Source organism: Protopterus annectens, chromosome 5.part1 (genome assembly GCF_019279795.1).
Source record: "Protopterus annectens isolate FY-2018-M chromosome 5.part1, PAN1.0, whole genome shotgun sequence".
NCBI classification, from domain to species: domain Eukaryota; kingdom Metazoa; phylum Chordata; order Ceratodontiformes; family Protopteridae; genus Protopterus; species Protopterus annectens.
In genome coordinates this window covers 575,634,899-575,648,240 of record NC_056736.1, presented here as the reverse complement: position 1 = coordinate 575,648,240, position 13,342 = coordinate 575,634,899, and the positions used below count along the sequence as shown (strand labels likewise).

The 13,342-nt window shown below is 46.3% G+C and overlaps 1 protein-coding gene across 2 annotated transcripts in view; it reads left to right on the top strand.

Moving 5' to 3' along the window:
* The window catches only part of ZMYM2 (zinc finger MYM-type containing 2), a 2,217,537-nt gene that overhangs the window by 805,188 nt on the left and 1,399,007 nt on the right, over positions 1–13,342 (top strand). The window lies entirely within an intron of this gene.

Below are 13,342 nucleotides of genomic sequence, written 5' to 3'. Positions count from 1 at the left end.
TTGTATATCCTTTCTTTCCTCAGAGTAGTGCTTCTTGCTGTTTTCTCTGGCCTCTACTTTATGCCGTCCAGCTCTTCAAGGAGTCCGTGACTGTGGTAGCTTATTTGTAAGCCCAGTAAGCAAGGGATCTGGTGGGGGAGTTTTGAACTCAGAGCCATCCTTCAGATGAAAATTGGTCAGAATCCCTAAGTGTGTGGATTCAGAGCCATCCTTCAAATGAAAATTGGTCAGAATCCCTAACTGTGTGAACAACTAATCCATAATATTATGATATCGCCATCCTCTGCTGTTGATGATGACCTGTGAGGCTTCTGGTGTCTCACAAAGGGTGTGCAGGTGCCGGGTTTCCTAAGCCTGCCTCCCTCCCATATTGTATCCTATCAGTGGCTTAGGTTTGCTCCCAGATTTGGGTTATCAGCAGCACAGATGGATGACCTGCCTCTGCACTATCAGGATTGCTCAGAGAGTTGTGTTTAAGTGCAGATTTTGTGTACACCAGTTGTCTTTGTCCTTAGAGATGGCCAAGAGGTGTTTTCTTAGTAGCCTGGGTGGAGATGTAGGTCAGGATCTGAGTGTGTACATCTCTGCATCTTCTGAGCTAGAGTGGTGCCAGATTCAACATGGATGTGGACTGTTAAGAGTTTGTTAGCTGAGCCACCATATGTTTATGGACTTAGTTGTGGTGTTGATTTCTTTATGGCATTGGTGGGCAGTCCCCACATAACTTTAGGTGGGCCTTCCCTTTCCATGGATCTGTCCCACACTATCAGGTAATGTTTCTCTAGCAAGGGGGCATTTTCTTTTAGTTTGTTTGTGACAACAGGAAGACTTTTTAATCTATTTGAAGTAAAGGGTAGCACACTTGGTTTGCCTGGCCTTAGAAAAGGCTTTGAAAACAACTACATTATTTTTCAGTTCAGCATCCACTGTGACATGTACTTCCTTAATAGACAAGGCCACACCCCTTTGCAAGGAGTTGTTGCTCAGCTGGAGTTTCTTGCTTCACTTTGTCTGAAGTTCATATTCCTGTGGATGCAGATGAGGTGCTGCTTCCCACTCCTGTCTGAGGTAATGCATCAAATGTGGTGTCTGCTCTGCTTTTGAAGGCGATGAACTTGAGTTCACTTTTTTTCCTGCCACTGTGGCATATGATCTTTCCTTTGCTCCTGCTTTGTTCCTCAGAATGGGAAGGGTGGTTTGAGATGGTTGTGTGCTCATTTGTTGCTAGTAGTGCTCCTGTACACTTTTTCATGAATCTTTGATTCCATGTCTCTCATATGATCATACTCTTACTTAAATGTTCTTTAGTGGTCATTTAGGGCATGCATTCAGGACCCCATTTCTCTGGCAAAGCAGAAAAGATCCTGTGTGTTAGCCAGGGCTGTCACATGGGCGCTAGATACCAGTTGGCCTCCAGCTGTTGGTCTGTCACTGGCATTAGTGTTCCAGTCTTGTTTGATTTATGTGTTGGCATGGTAGGCTTAAAACTGGGCGGCCACGGTGGTGCAGTGGTTAGCATTGCCGCCTCACAGCAAGAGGTTCTCCGGTTCGATCCTCGGCTGGGGTGCCTTCTGTGCGGAGTCTGCATGTCCTCCCTGTGGTCGCGTGGGTTTCCTCCGGGTGCTCCGGTTTCCTCCCACATCCCAAAGACATGCTGCAGGTGGACTGGACACTCTAAATTGGCCCTAGGTGTGTGTGTGAGTGTGCCTTCTGTGGAAGGTTGGGCGCCGGGCTGGCAACTCGACACCATAAAACTCCACTGCCATTCAATGTGCGGACAAGGTGATCCGCTGTGGCGACCCCTAACCGGGAAAAAGCCGAAAGAAGAAGAAGAAGATGGTAGGCTTAAAACTGCTTAAAGTTAGAAATCTTGTCCTTCCCACCAGAAAAGATCTCCCTTATAAAGTTTTTCTTAGAGGCGGAAACAAATAGTTGCATGATAGCAAGGTCCATCCTCATGGTCCCCAAAATCCTGACTTAGATGCATCAGTCTACTTGTGGTGGGGAAGGCCCTCATAGAGGTGCTCTTGAAGACTCTAGGAGGGTGTAACTGCAAGGACATATCAAAAGACTTGGCTTTATACATGCCTGCATCTTCTAAGATATATCAAGGGCAGTATCTCTCCGAAATATATACAGTGTGTTCATATCAGCTTGAAAGCCAGGAATCCTGAAAGTGGTTACTTAAAACCCCACAATTAATATAGTACGTTTCTGCCTGGGGATTAGGAAAAATGGAGGAATTTACTGTTACCAGCTTTGAAGAATGGCTGTGTTAGCCTAGGTTGTAGCCATGTAATAAATAGCACTTGCGTAATTTCCATGTTCTGTCAGACCACAACTGCTTAGCAGACAAGATTAGTAGATGCATGTAACCTTCTACAAATGGAAGTTTGGTTCAAAGATCTTCTACAGTCTTAACACTAAAATGAGGAGACGTGGAAGTGGATCTTTTTTCCTTTACTTCTCCGTTACTAGTGCAACACATTGTTCTCCAAATGATTATGCGAGGAGGCAGTGGTAGTGAGTGCCTCTTCAGTAAAGTGGAGCAGGGAACTTCTTTATGCCTCCCTACCTTTGCCCAACTTCCAAGGATCTTTCTAAAAGCAAGAGAAGACTAATGAGACCTCATTGACAACCACCTTCATTTGTCCAAGGCATCCCTAGATGCTAATGTCAAGGTCACTGTTGCAGCAATATTTATAAATGTGGGAATCAGATGCAGGTTGACATCACTTTTACCAGCCCAGCTCCAAGAGGAATTAAGTCAAGGTGATTGCTAATGCCCCCATGCAGAGAGACACTCAGAAAAAGTGTTGTCATACTCCCATGGTTAATTTCTTTTATTGCTACAGGTTTGTTATTAATTCAAGCCTACGGCCCTAGAGCGCATATTAATTCTTTCTATAAGAATATTGCCCTGTTGAAGAAACTTCTTGTGCCTTACTATTTGTTCCTGGTCTGAGTTTGCTAGTAAATATTGTTGGGAAACTATTGGTGATTCCCAGTGTGTCCCTCAAGCAGTATTAACTTGTTTCCTCCTCTGGAGTTTGTTGAACTGTAGCTTCCGTGGTTGTATCCTGATGCCTTGACATAATAGATGTTCATCATACTGATCACTGCTGCAGTGGCATTAGCTATATAGGTTATATTTTACCAAGGATATAACAACCAGCCAGCATCCAAAACTTCAGGGCACCTTCCACACCCATAAACTGTCAGGTTTCTTGTGCTTAGCTGACTAAAAGATAGGTTATGGCACAAAGCCCTTCAGTGCTTCACTGCCTTCAAAGAGTATGCTCCTGTAATGCTTTTGAGGATCAATAGTTGGCTTGTGCTGTTCCTTTGCTGGGCAGACAAGTTTCTTTTAGGGGAAAAAATTATTCCATTTTCTGAGTTGCTGTTTTATCACTTTCCTCTTCATGAGAATTGGTTTAAAGATGGTGTGTTTTAATGGACTGCCACAAGACTGTAATATACTTTTAACCAGAATGCTCATTTTTCCTGTCTGTTTAAATGGCATAATGTAGCTGAAAATACTTTCTATAGTGAAATTGTTTAAACTACTCACGCGACTGGCAGTGTTTTAAAGTGCTTTTACTGTATTTTTCTGTCAACAAAAGAGTAATTTTTGTAGACTGGTAGTGTTTACTGGGATTTGCTGCTCCTCCTCAGGAAAGAGGCACCATTTTTGGCTTGATCATGGAACAGACTACTGATCCCATTCCACAGTCGGTCCTTCTTCCAACCCCAAAAAGAAGAAAAATTAAGCAGTCACTGCAGCAGTCTTACCAATTTCCCTCAGCCATAGGTGGGTGACTACTGTGGCCTTTTGGTGCATCTCAGACCACTCGTCTTTTACTTTGGATCCTTCTGGTGTAGCACTTACAGCTGCAATGGATTGGGGATCAGCCATGTCCTCTCTGGCTGTTGGGGCTCTTCCCTTAGTGGGCATGGGAGAGTCGCTCTTGTTAGCCCTGGGAGAGGGAGGGGGAAAAGTTCCCTGCTGTGATGCAATGCTGTGCCTATTCATAGGGAAGCTGCTGCTATTGCCATTAGTAACATGGATGTCCCCATTTTTTCCTGTGAAAGGGGTAGAAAATCAGGCATGTTCCCACTTCTCAAATTTCTCTGGATAGGAGTTGCTTACTTGGTCTGGCTCTGGTTTTAATTAAGGCTGCTAATCCTTATTATAAAGTAGTTTCTGTTAAAAGAAAGAGGGATTCCTATTTTTCTGAAGAGATTTCAGATTCTGAATCTGAACAGGAAGAAGATGCAAGTACAAATGCATTTTTTTCTCCCTCTGATTTCTTAAGACTGAGGAGAGCTCAGTTTCTGATTCTCCCCGTGGAGGTTTCTCTTTCTCTGAGACTGTTGCTAGAATGTGCCAGTATTTTCAATGGGAGAACACTGAGGTTTCTCAGTCTCTCAGAAGACACTATGAATTGTTAAAGAAGGATTTTCCGGATCCTACACTCATTCCTCCTGTTTCCTCAGCTTTAGATGTGTGTTACAGACTGCAATTTTCCAGATAGTCATTCTTCTACCCCTAAAAAAAGGCAGATAGAATTTATAAAGTTCCTCAGTCTTTTAAATTTTTATACACAATTCCCAAACCTGATCCAGCAGTTATAGCTTTAGTAGATCCCACTGCTGCAAAGCACCTAGTCAACTCCAGTCCTACTGTTTCTGATAAGGCTGGGAACATATTGAAAGCGTATACTCCTGCAACTTTGATTTTCAAAATTTTGAATTCTCAGGCTCATATGTTAGTTTGTTCTCACTGATTATGAAAGCACGGGAAATGTTTTATCTGCATTTTGTTGCAAGGAAAAGTCTGCTTTAAATAACTTGTTTTTTTCTATTGCATGGGTCACTAATCATTGTGTACATTGCATATACGATGCTGTTGAAATTTCTTTCAGGGGTATGGTCATTGATAACTGTTCTGAGGAGGTTTGCATGGCTGCATTCTCAGAACTTCCCAGTTGATAAAAATAAGATTTTAAATTCACCCTTTGATAAAGATTGCATCTGGCCTCACTTTTGCAGAGGTAATCAGAAAGTGAGATGAAGGGATATCTCAAGATTTTTCATCCCTCCTTTCCCAGTTTTTCCAGGGGATTTTCTATCCCTTCACCCAATTTTGGCAAAAAGTAAAATAAGCAGTCTCCGTAAAATGCAGGTAAAAAGACGTTTAAAAAGAAATGGCAAGCGGTTCCAAAGAGAAGGCTTGAACCTCTCAAAACCAAGGAAAGTCCAACAAGTGTGACTATTCAGGAGAATTTCTGACCTCCCACCCTTGCGCCTTTTTTTTTTCTGGAAAGTCTGAATCTCCATTTTTCTCTTTGGCAATAGATGGTTTTAGACAAATGGGTTCTGAATATCATTCATCAAGGTTAAATATGGTAGTGGGAGGAAATTCCTCCTTTCTAGGAGGTCATTCTTCTTCTTCCAGGTTAGACTCCCTTGTTTCCACCTCCTCATCAGATATTGTTCCAAGGAGGGAAAGAACAAGTTCCTCCATCCCAGGTGGGAAGGGTTTTTTTTTTTGAGGACTTTCTTAGTGCCAAAGATGGAACTTTGAGACCAGTTCTGGATCAAACTTTCTTAAACCTCTTTGTGATAGTGCCCAAATTTTAAGTGATGTTACTTCACCACCTGTTACCGCTTTTTTCTCTCTCAAGTTTCCTGGTAATACTAGACTTAAAAGATGCTTATTACATCTCTATTCATCCAGACTACAGACTTTTTGTAACGTGATCCAGAATACACAATGCCTTATCAGTTCTCTGCCTTACTGTTTGAACTTTCCAGTGCACCCAACAAGTTCACAAAGTGTCTAGCATCAGTTATAACTGATTGCAGGCTAAAGGGTATCCAGATTTTTCCATAATTAAATGGCTTGCTAATCTTTGGTTATTGATTTCAAGGCATCAGGAATCTGTCTTGGGCAAGAGATATCTTAAACAAGCTGGCATTCCAAGAGAACATTCAGAAGTCTTTCTTAACTCCTTCATACAGAATTGTGTTCCTGGTTTCAACTAGACATCTCAGTTCAGGGAGATTTCCCTCCCCAGGAAAAGATAGACCTATATCTAGATCTATTTCTAAGGTCTTTCACTCAGATTTCAGTCATGGCAAGGGAATACCTCTGGGTCGCATGGCATCTGTGATGCTCTTGACATCTCTACTTTGTATCCTTCAGACTGCTAAGAGATGACCTCTGTCTGGCATACAAGGTATCCTCTGACCCATTACTGATAGATTTACTGCACATCAGTAAGTCAGATGGCATTAGAAATACTTGGACTAGAGATCTAAACCTCTTTTGCAACATCAACAAAACGGTTTGGAGGAACAGGTATTTCTTGCAGAAGATACTGCTGCTCTAGAACAGACTCCTCATCCACATAAAACAAAGTTCATTCTTGTCCGTTCTAATGCGCAACCTTAGATCCGTGGATAAGAAACAAAATTTACTCCTGGACTGCCCCCTGTACTAGTAATGGACAGAGACCACTCCTACATTCTTTATCCTTTGCACAGGTCCCCTTTGGTATGATCCCAGTTATCCTCATTAGGGGTAATATATGATTATCAACCTTGGGATGGGTTAAGGCTAATCTGTAACCAAATGGGATGGTTTATTTTGAGCACAAAAAGGGAAACTGACTAGGCTTAAAATAGCTTACAAGGACAAGCTAGCCTAGCACTTGCCTATGGACCTGTGATTCTCATGATACCTCCTGCAAAACTCCACATGAGAAAGAGTGGTATCTGAAATCTCTCTGGTCCCAGTACCAACACACTTTCTTTTCAAATCCCAGGTTTGTCAGAAAAGGAATCATTTGGTGTAGACAACGGATATCCCATAATTCAGATCCTCTTTCTCCCTCCCTGCTGCAAAGCAGTCTGTCACCACAGATGCATAGGACTTTGCTTGGGGAGCAGTTTCAGGAGGGATAAAAGCACAGGGGTTGTGGGACACCAAAGGCAAACTCAATCAGATGCTTACCCCTATAAACATACTCAGTTCTTTGAATTGGCTTTGTTCCCCGGTACCTCTTCAGGTGGTTTACAGACAATACCACAGTCATGTGGTCATCAACAAGAAAGGGGGAAACCAGGTCAATACCCCCTTTACAGACTAGGCATGTTAGCTTCACAAGCCAGTCTCACTCTACAGGCATCTTACATTCTGTGAGAACAAACTTGTGTGACAGACAAGCCGAGTAGGACAAGGGCAGACCCTCATAAATGGAAACTAGGTAGGGGGGTTTTCAATATTTTATCCATCTGTGAGGAGTTCCTCAATTTATCTCTTCACCTCCTCTCTGAGCAATCAACTGGCAGGATTCTTTTACAGGATTCCATGCAAGAAGACCTAGAAAACAGATGCCTTTTTCCCCCTTGGACAGGAATGTTCCTGTATTTTCCACCCTTTCCATTAATATCCTAAGTGCTTCTGAAGATTCAGAAGGAATCCCTCAACTTCATTGAGGTGATTCCCTTGGCCCAGACAACCACGGATGTTCTTCATGTTTCACTGTTGCAGTCCTGACTTGTGGGATTTGCCAGCATGGAAGCCCTTGGCTGGCCCGATCACCAGAGATTATTTTCCCTTCCAGGAGTCTGTGAATGCCCCATCCAACGTCACCATGTTCAGGTGTAAAGGGAGTCCGTTGACGCCGTGACCTCTGTTCATCTTTGCTGTCAAAGCCTAAATTAGAGTGCCAGTCAGTGCATTGATCGGTCCACACCAAAGAAAGAAGACACCTGAAGCCAAGTACCTCATTGGGTAACTTTTCACATGCTTTTTGACTAATGCCAGAGAAAGTTAACTGTCTCCATTGTGGCAAAAGATACCACGCCAGGACTTACACACACTTTTTTTGAGAATTGTTTGGGGCTGGAACACTTCCTCAGCTGTCAGATTTGTGCTCACTTTAATAGCAGAAGTATCAAGCGTAGGGCTGAGATTCTAGCTAAATATTTCCCTGAGTAGTCAAGGCATTCGAGTACCATGTTGTCTGCTGGTTGAGATGAAGCAGATTTCCCTAGGTGGCAAAAGAAGTGCTTCAGATTTAGGACCTCATATTATACATTATACTCTCTTGCCGTTGACCAGTCCTCTTAGGCTTGTAATTGTTAAGGAAGATGAGGAACCTTTGCAGCCCCCTTCCACAACTGAGATGGTGGCACAGACCTCTATTGAAACCCATTTGGAGTCTATTTTTCCGGGTCCCTCCTCTTCCTTGCAAAGCGAGGGGCTTAGTTTTTCAGTTGGGTCAGTGACCACTGCACAGGTGCTGGCTTCCAATGACCACTTAAAAACGGGTCACAGCTATTCACGTCAAGGGATTACATTGGCCTACCACCTGAGGGAGTCTATTCATCCAGGTGTAGAGGTTGGCCTTGGGCCAAAACCAAAGGCCTTTCACAAGAAAACTGTACCCACCCTGTCTCAGCCTAGGACTTATGGCATCAACTCCCAAGCCTAATTTGCAAGACCTTGTGAGGTTGGCTGAGGATTTGATTTCCTTGGTTAGATCCAGGTGCCTTCCTCCCCCTGAGACCTCCCCAGGTAAAAGAAAAAGGGGCACCCCTCCAGAAGAATTTTCTGACTGGACTTGGATGATGAATTTGATTGGGATGAATTCACCTTTGAGGAGGGTGCATCCATTGCTTCCTATGGGGATTCTGACTCCAAGGAGAACCTTGCTTGAACACCCCCCACCCCACCCCTCCTGGAAAATATTTCCTTTGAGGAATCTTTGCATACCTTGAGGGAGCACATCAAATGGGAAGCTCAGGACTACTCCCAGTCCAAAAGGAGGATTAGGACTTTTTTAATCTCCTTGAGCACAACCCCCTTGCTCTACTGTCCTGTCTTACAGGTGGTAGACAATGTCTTCATCAATTCTTCTTTGTAACCAGACTCTCTGCCCCTTGAAAGCCTGACAGATTTTACAGGGTTTAGGATTTCCACAAACACCTTTAAGAGCCCTGTGGCAGATTCTGAGGTGGTGACTCCAGGCCCTAAGGGAGCAAATGCTTGTTCTAGCAGTCTAACCGTTCACCTGGCATGACATGCATGGGTGGTGTGTTGAGGACCATAGGCAATAGCGTTTTTGTGGAGCACCATGCCTGTTTGTCTTGCCACTTTTTTTCGAGGCTTCAAGGTGCCCTTTATTAATGTCTCAATCAGTTGTGATGTTCTTTTTGTTCCCACAGTAAATAAAAACGAAGCTTGAAGAAAATTACTGTAACTGTTCAGTTTAAGACTCCACAATGTGCTTTTTCTGAAGATGCAGAACAATCCAGCAACAGTTAAGGGAAACGAAGCAAAAAAAAAAAAAAATACCCGTCAGAGGTAGATATTCTTAGCCTAAGTGTGGATTCTGTGACTGGTTATGTGGAGGATCACAGGAGCAGCAGAATCCTGAAGGCTTGCCCAGCTTTCCCACTTTTTCATAAATTCATAGATTGTTACTAGGCTAATGACCCAGGGTGCCTTTCTAAGCCTAGCCAAGTTTTCCCAAAAGAATGATGATGTCCTTTACTCAGACAGGATTTTGAGGGCCAGGCGTTTATAAGCTACCTCTTTCCATAAGAGACATGGGTGTCGAGCCTAGTGTAAATTTCCTGTTCCCCATATTGAGGCACTTTTGAAGGTCCATTTCTCCCTCAAGTGTGTGTAGCAATCACACAAGACAGGTGAATTTAAACGGTTATAATTGCCCCCCCCCCCCCGAAAAAATACACCACCTTCCTTTGCCATGCATCCCACCCCAGCCACAGAGTGGCAGGAAAAGAGGCCTTATGTCATTTGTAAAAAGCCTCTTCCAAGAGGGTCCCACTAGGCAGGAGAGAATCAAAGTATTACTTCAGGTGCTTTTGTGGTCTAGAAAGTATTGGTGACATTGGCACTAAACTTCGGGGACCTCAACCGGCTTATATATAATGTAAAGTGCCAGATGGTTGTGGTGCAGTTCTTCCTTGCTTGCCAGGAGGTGATTGGATGTACTGTTTGGACCTCCAAGATACTGTTTACATGTAAAATTTTGCAAGGGATTTAAGAACATTCCTCTGCGTCTGGGTAGGGGCTAGTTGCTACCAGTTTCAGGTGTTTCATTTGTTCTAAGCAAGCACTTAGAGTTGTTGCAATCTTGGTAATAAATTTGATGAACCAAAGGCTGCAGGTAATATTTTTTTTTAGTGCCTTGACAACTAGATCTCAACTGCCGTAGTGTTGGGAGAGTTTAGCGTCAGCACTGAATCATACCTTTCAATTGTCCAGATTTTTGGCTCATATTTTTGGTCTGTTCCTCGTAAAAATTGTGGATCTGAAGTAGGATATTCATTTGTCTGCAACCTGTGGGTTATGGATCCGATATCGGATCCGAACCGGCATGGTTTTCCAGCTATGGATCCAAGCTCTCAGCTCCTCCCCTCACCCATAATGCCCTGCTCTACCCTCATGACCTCAGATCTTGTTTGCCGCGCTGGTAACTGGATGTGGATACATAGCTCTCAGCTAAGTAGACTATTTTCTTGTTTAAAAACAGAGAATTTTTTGTTTCTTTAACAATTTTTGTGTGAAAGTAGTAGGTTTCCCGTTAATATAGACTGTTTTAAGTTTATTTTAAGTTACAGTAATAATTTTTATTCCCTCCCCTCGCTGTACGTAGAGTGTGTGTGTAGGCCTGTGTGCTTTCTTTTGTTGTTTAAGTTACTTTTCTGTAACTTTGGGTTTTATAGATTATGGCTGAACAGCCTAAGTCTATATTTTCAAAATGCTCCGAGTGTGGCCATAAGCTCTCACCGGCTGATGGCCACACTCGGTGTGTTAAGTGTCTTGGGGTTGAACACCTCACATCTGGTTGTTCCATTTGTGCAGGGTTCAACCCCAGGGCACTGAGGGAGCGGAGGTCCAAGCTGGTCTTGGCGGGTCTTTTACCGCCGGACTCGGCTCCGACCTCCGCTCCTTCGGGGACTCCTGCGGCTGCAGTTGTTCCCCCTGTGGCACCCCCTCCTGCTCCTGGGACTCAAACTCCCGCTTCTGGAGAGGAGAGGGATGCATCTAAAAAGGACCGGAGGAGAAGCACCTGCGGCGGGCCGAGACCTCTGTTTCGGCTCCGCCAGCCAAGCGGGCTTCTCCCCCGGCTCCGTTGTCGGTTCGGTCTCCTCCTTCTCGGCTCCGGTCCCCTGTGTGCTTCTCACCGGGTCCTGAGGAGGAGGAGACCCGATCTCCGTCGAGGCTATCGAGGAGGCATTCCAGGCCTACCTCGGTAGCCTCGTCGAGATCTACCCATAGCCGTTCGGATGCTGATCTGGACCGGATGATGAGAAGGTTCGTCCAGGCCCAGATGCAGATGGGAGTGCTCTTGCCTCCCCTCCGGGAGCTCAACACCCTTTTTAAGCCTATTGCTCCTTCTCCGACCCGCTTTCCGGGTTCGAGCAACTGGAGCCGAGCAGCTTCGGGCCGGGGAGGTCGGAGCCGATAGTACTTGGTACCGGATCCGACCCTGCCCTCGAAAGTGCCGGACCCGATCTCGGAGCCTGGATCCGAGCCGATCCGGGGGCATCAGTGCCCCTTCGGGGCCGTCTGTGTCGCAGCGCACTCTCCCTTCGGATCCGAGTGCTTGGCGCCGGCTCCGATCCACTCTTCGGATCCGAGGGGGAGCCGATTGTCGGATCCTTTGGTCGAGGTCGGCTCCCCTTCGGCTTTTGATGTAGTGGAGAGGGCTCTGTTGAGGGTCTCCGGACCCCGGCACTTGCTTCGCTCCGCCCGCTCCCTCTGCACTGGCCCAGGCTACCACCATCCGGCCCCTGGGACAGCCCGCTTCTGTGCCCCAAGTTGCTCCCATGGAGCAAATTGCTGCTTGCGAGGACTCCTCTGACAGCCCCCCAGAGGAGGCCCCTCGCAAGCATACGTGCAAAAGGAGGCACATTGACTCCCCCGAGTCTCTCACTGAAGACACGGACTTGGAGGAAGGGGAAGGCTCCCCACGGTCACCCCCCGAGGATGTCTCCTTCGGAGACATCATGGAAATGCTCCGTATTAGGGGGGGGTGGTCTGTCACCAAGACTTCCTCTGAAGAGTCCGTGTTCTTGGAGGCATTCAAACGGGCCCGTCTACCTCTTGGGTGTCCCCCCCTGCCGACCCCCTGGTGGACCTTATTACCACCAGGGCGTGGAAGGAACCGGACACCGTGGAGCCAATTCCCAAAAGACCTGATAGGATCCTTAGTCCGCCCTCCGACAGGACCCATTGGAGTAAGGGGCCTCCTGTAGATGCCATGTTGATGGCGGCGGCCACAAAGAGGGAACTGGCTCAGGAGAGTCCCTCAGTCCACCCACCGAGCAAGGAGTCTCGGATGATGGACCGCTTGGGGAAGCGGATGTTCAGTTCGGCGACCTTCTCGGTAAGGGCGCTGAACTATTTGGCACATGTTATTCGGATGCAGCGAGACCTTATTAAGGAGTACGCTGCATCCCCCCCTGAGTCCATTTCGGAGGAGGACAGAGTTCTGCACTCCACCAAAATGGCCACTCTTAGGTCAGTCACAAATACTTCTATGCGGCTACTCTCCCATGCTACGGAGGGGGCCGCTAGAGCTGCGGGGACAGGACTGGTCACTAGACGTCAGGCCTGGCTCCGTCACTGCGATTTTTCTGAGCCCTTCAAGGCGTCGTTTGCGAACGCCCCCTTTGATGGTTCTGCTCTGTTTGGCAAGACCGTTCGCGAGACGCTGACCCAGAGCGAAAAGGACGGGAAGACGCTGTCTGCCGTCGGAATCCGCTTCTCTGCACCCCAGAGGCCCTATTCTAGGAACCAAAAGGGTCAGAAGAAGATGTGGTTCCGGAAGTCGCAGCAGTCCCAGCCTGCTCTGGACAACCAGTCCTTCCGTGGCAGAGGAGGACAGGGAGGACGCCGCCCTAGAGGCAGAGGGGCTCCCAGAAACTTCGGGTCCAGGGAACCTTTCTCTGAACGGCCCGCGCAGCAACCCTGAGGGGTTGCCCGACTGCTCTACTCTGGAGGCAGTCGGGGACGTTGGGCACCTAGCGGCATGGGAGTCCATAACATCGGACCGCTGGGTTCTCCAAATCATATCCAGGGATATCGCATTCCTTTCCTTCACCTTCCAAAGATGAAGTCCCTCCCAGACGTACCACCCGGTCAAAGGGAGGCCGCTTTGGCAGAAATTGGCCATCTGCTAAAGAAAAGAGCCATCCAGCCCGTTCCCCCAGACCAGATCGGATCAGGGTTCTACTCCAGATTCTTTTAGTGCCAAAAGACGGGGAACTAAGACCAATCCTAGACCTCTCTCTCTTG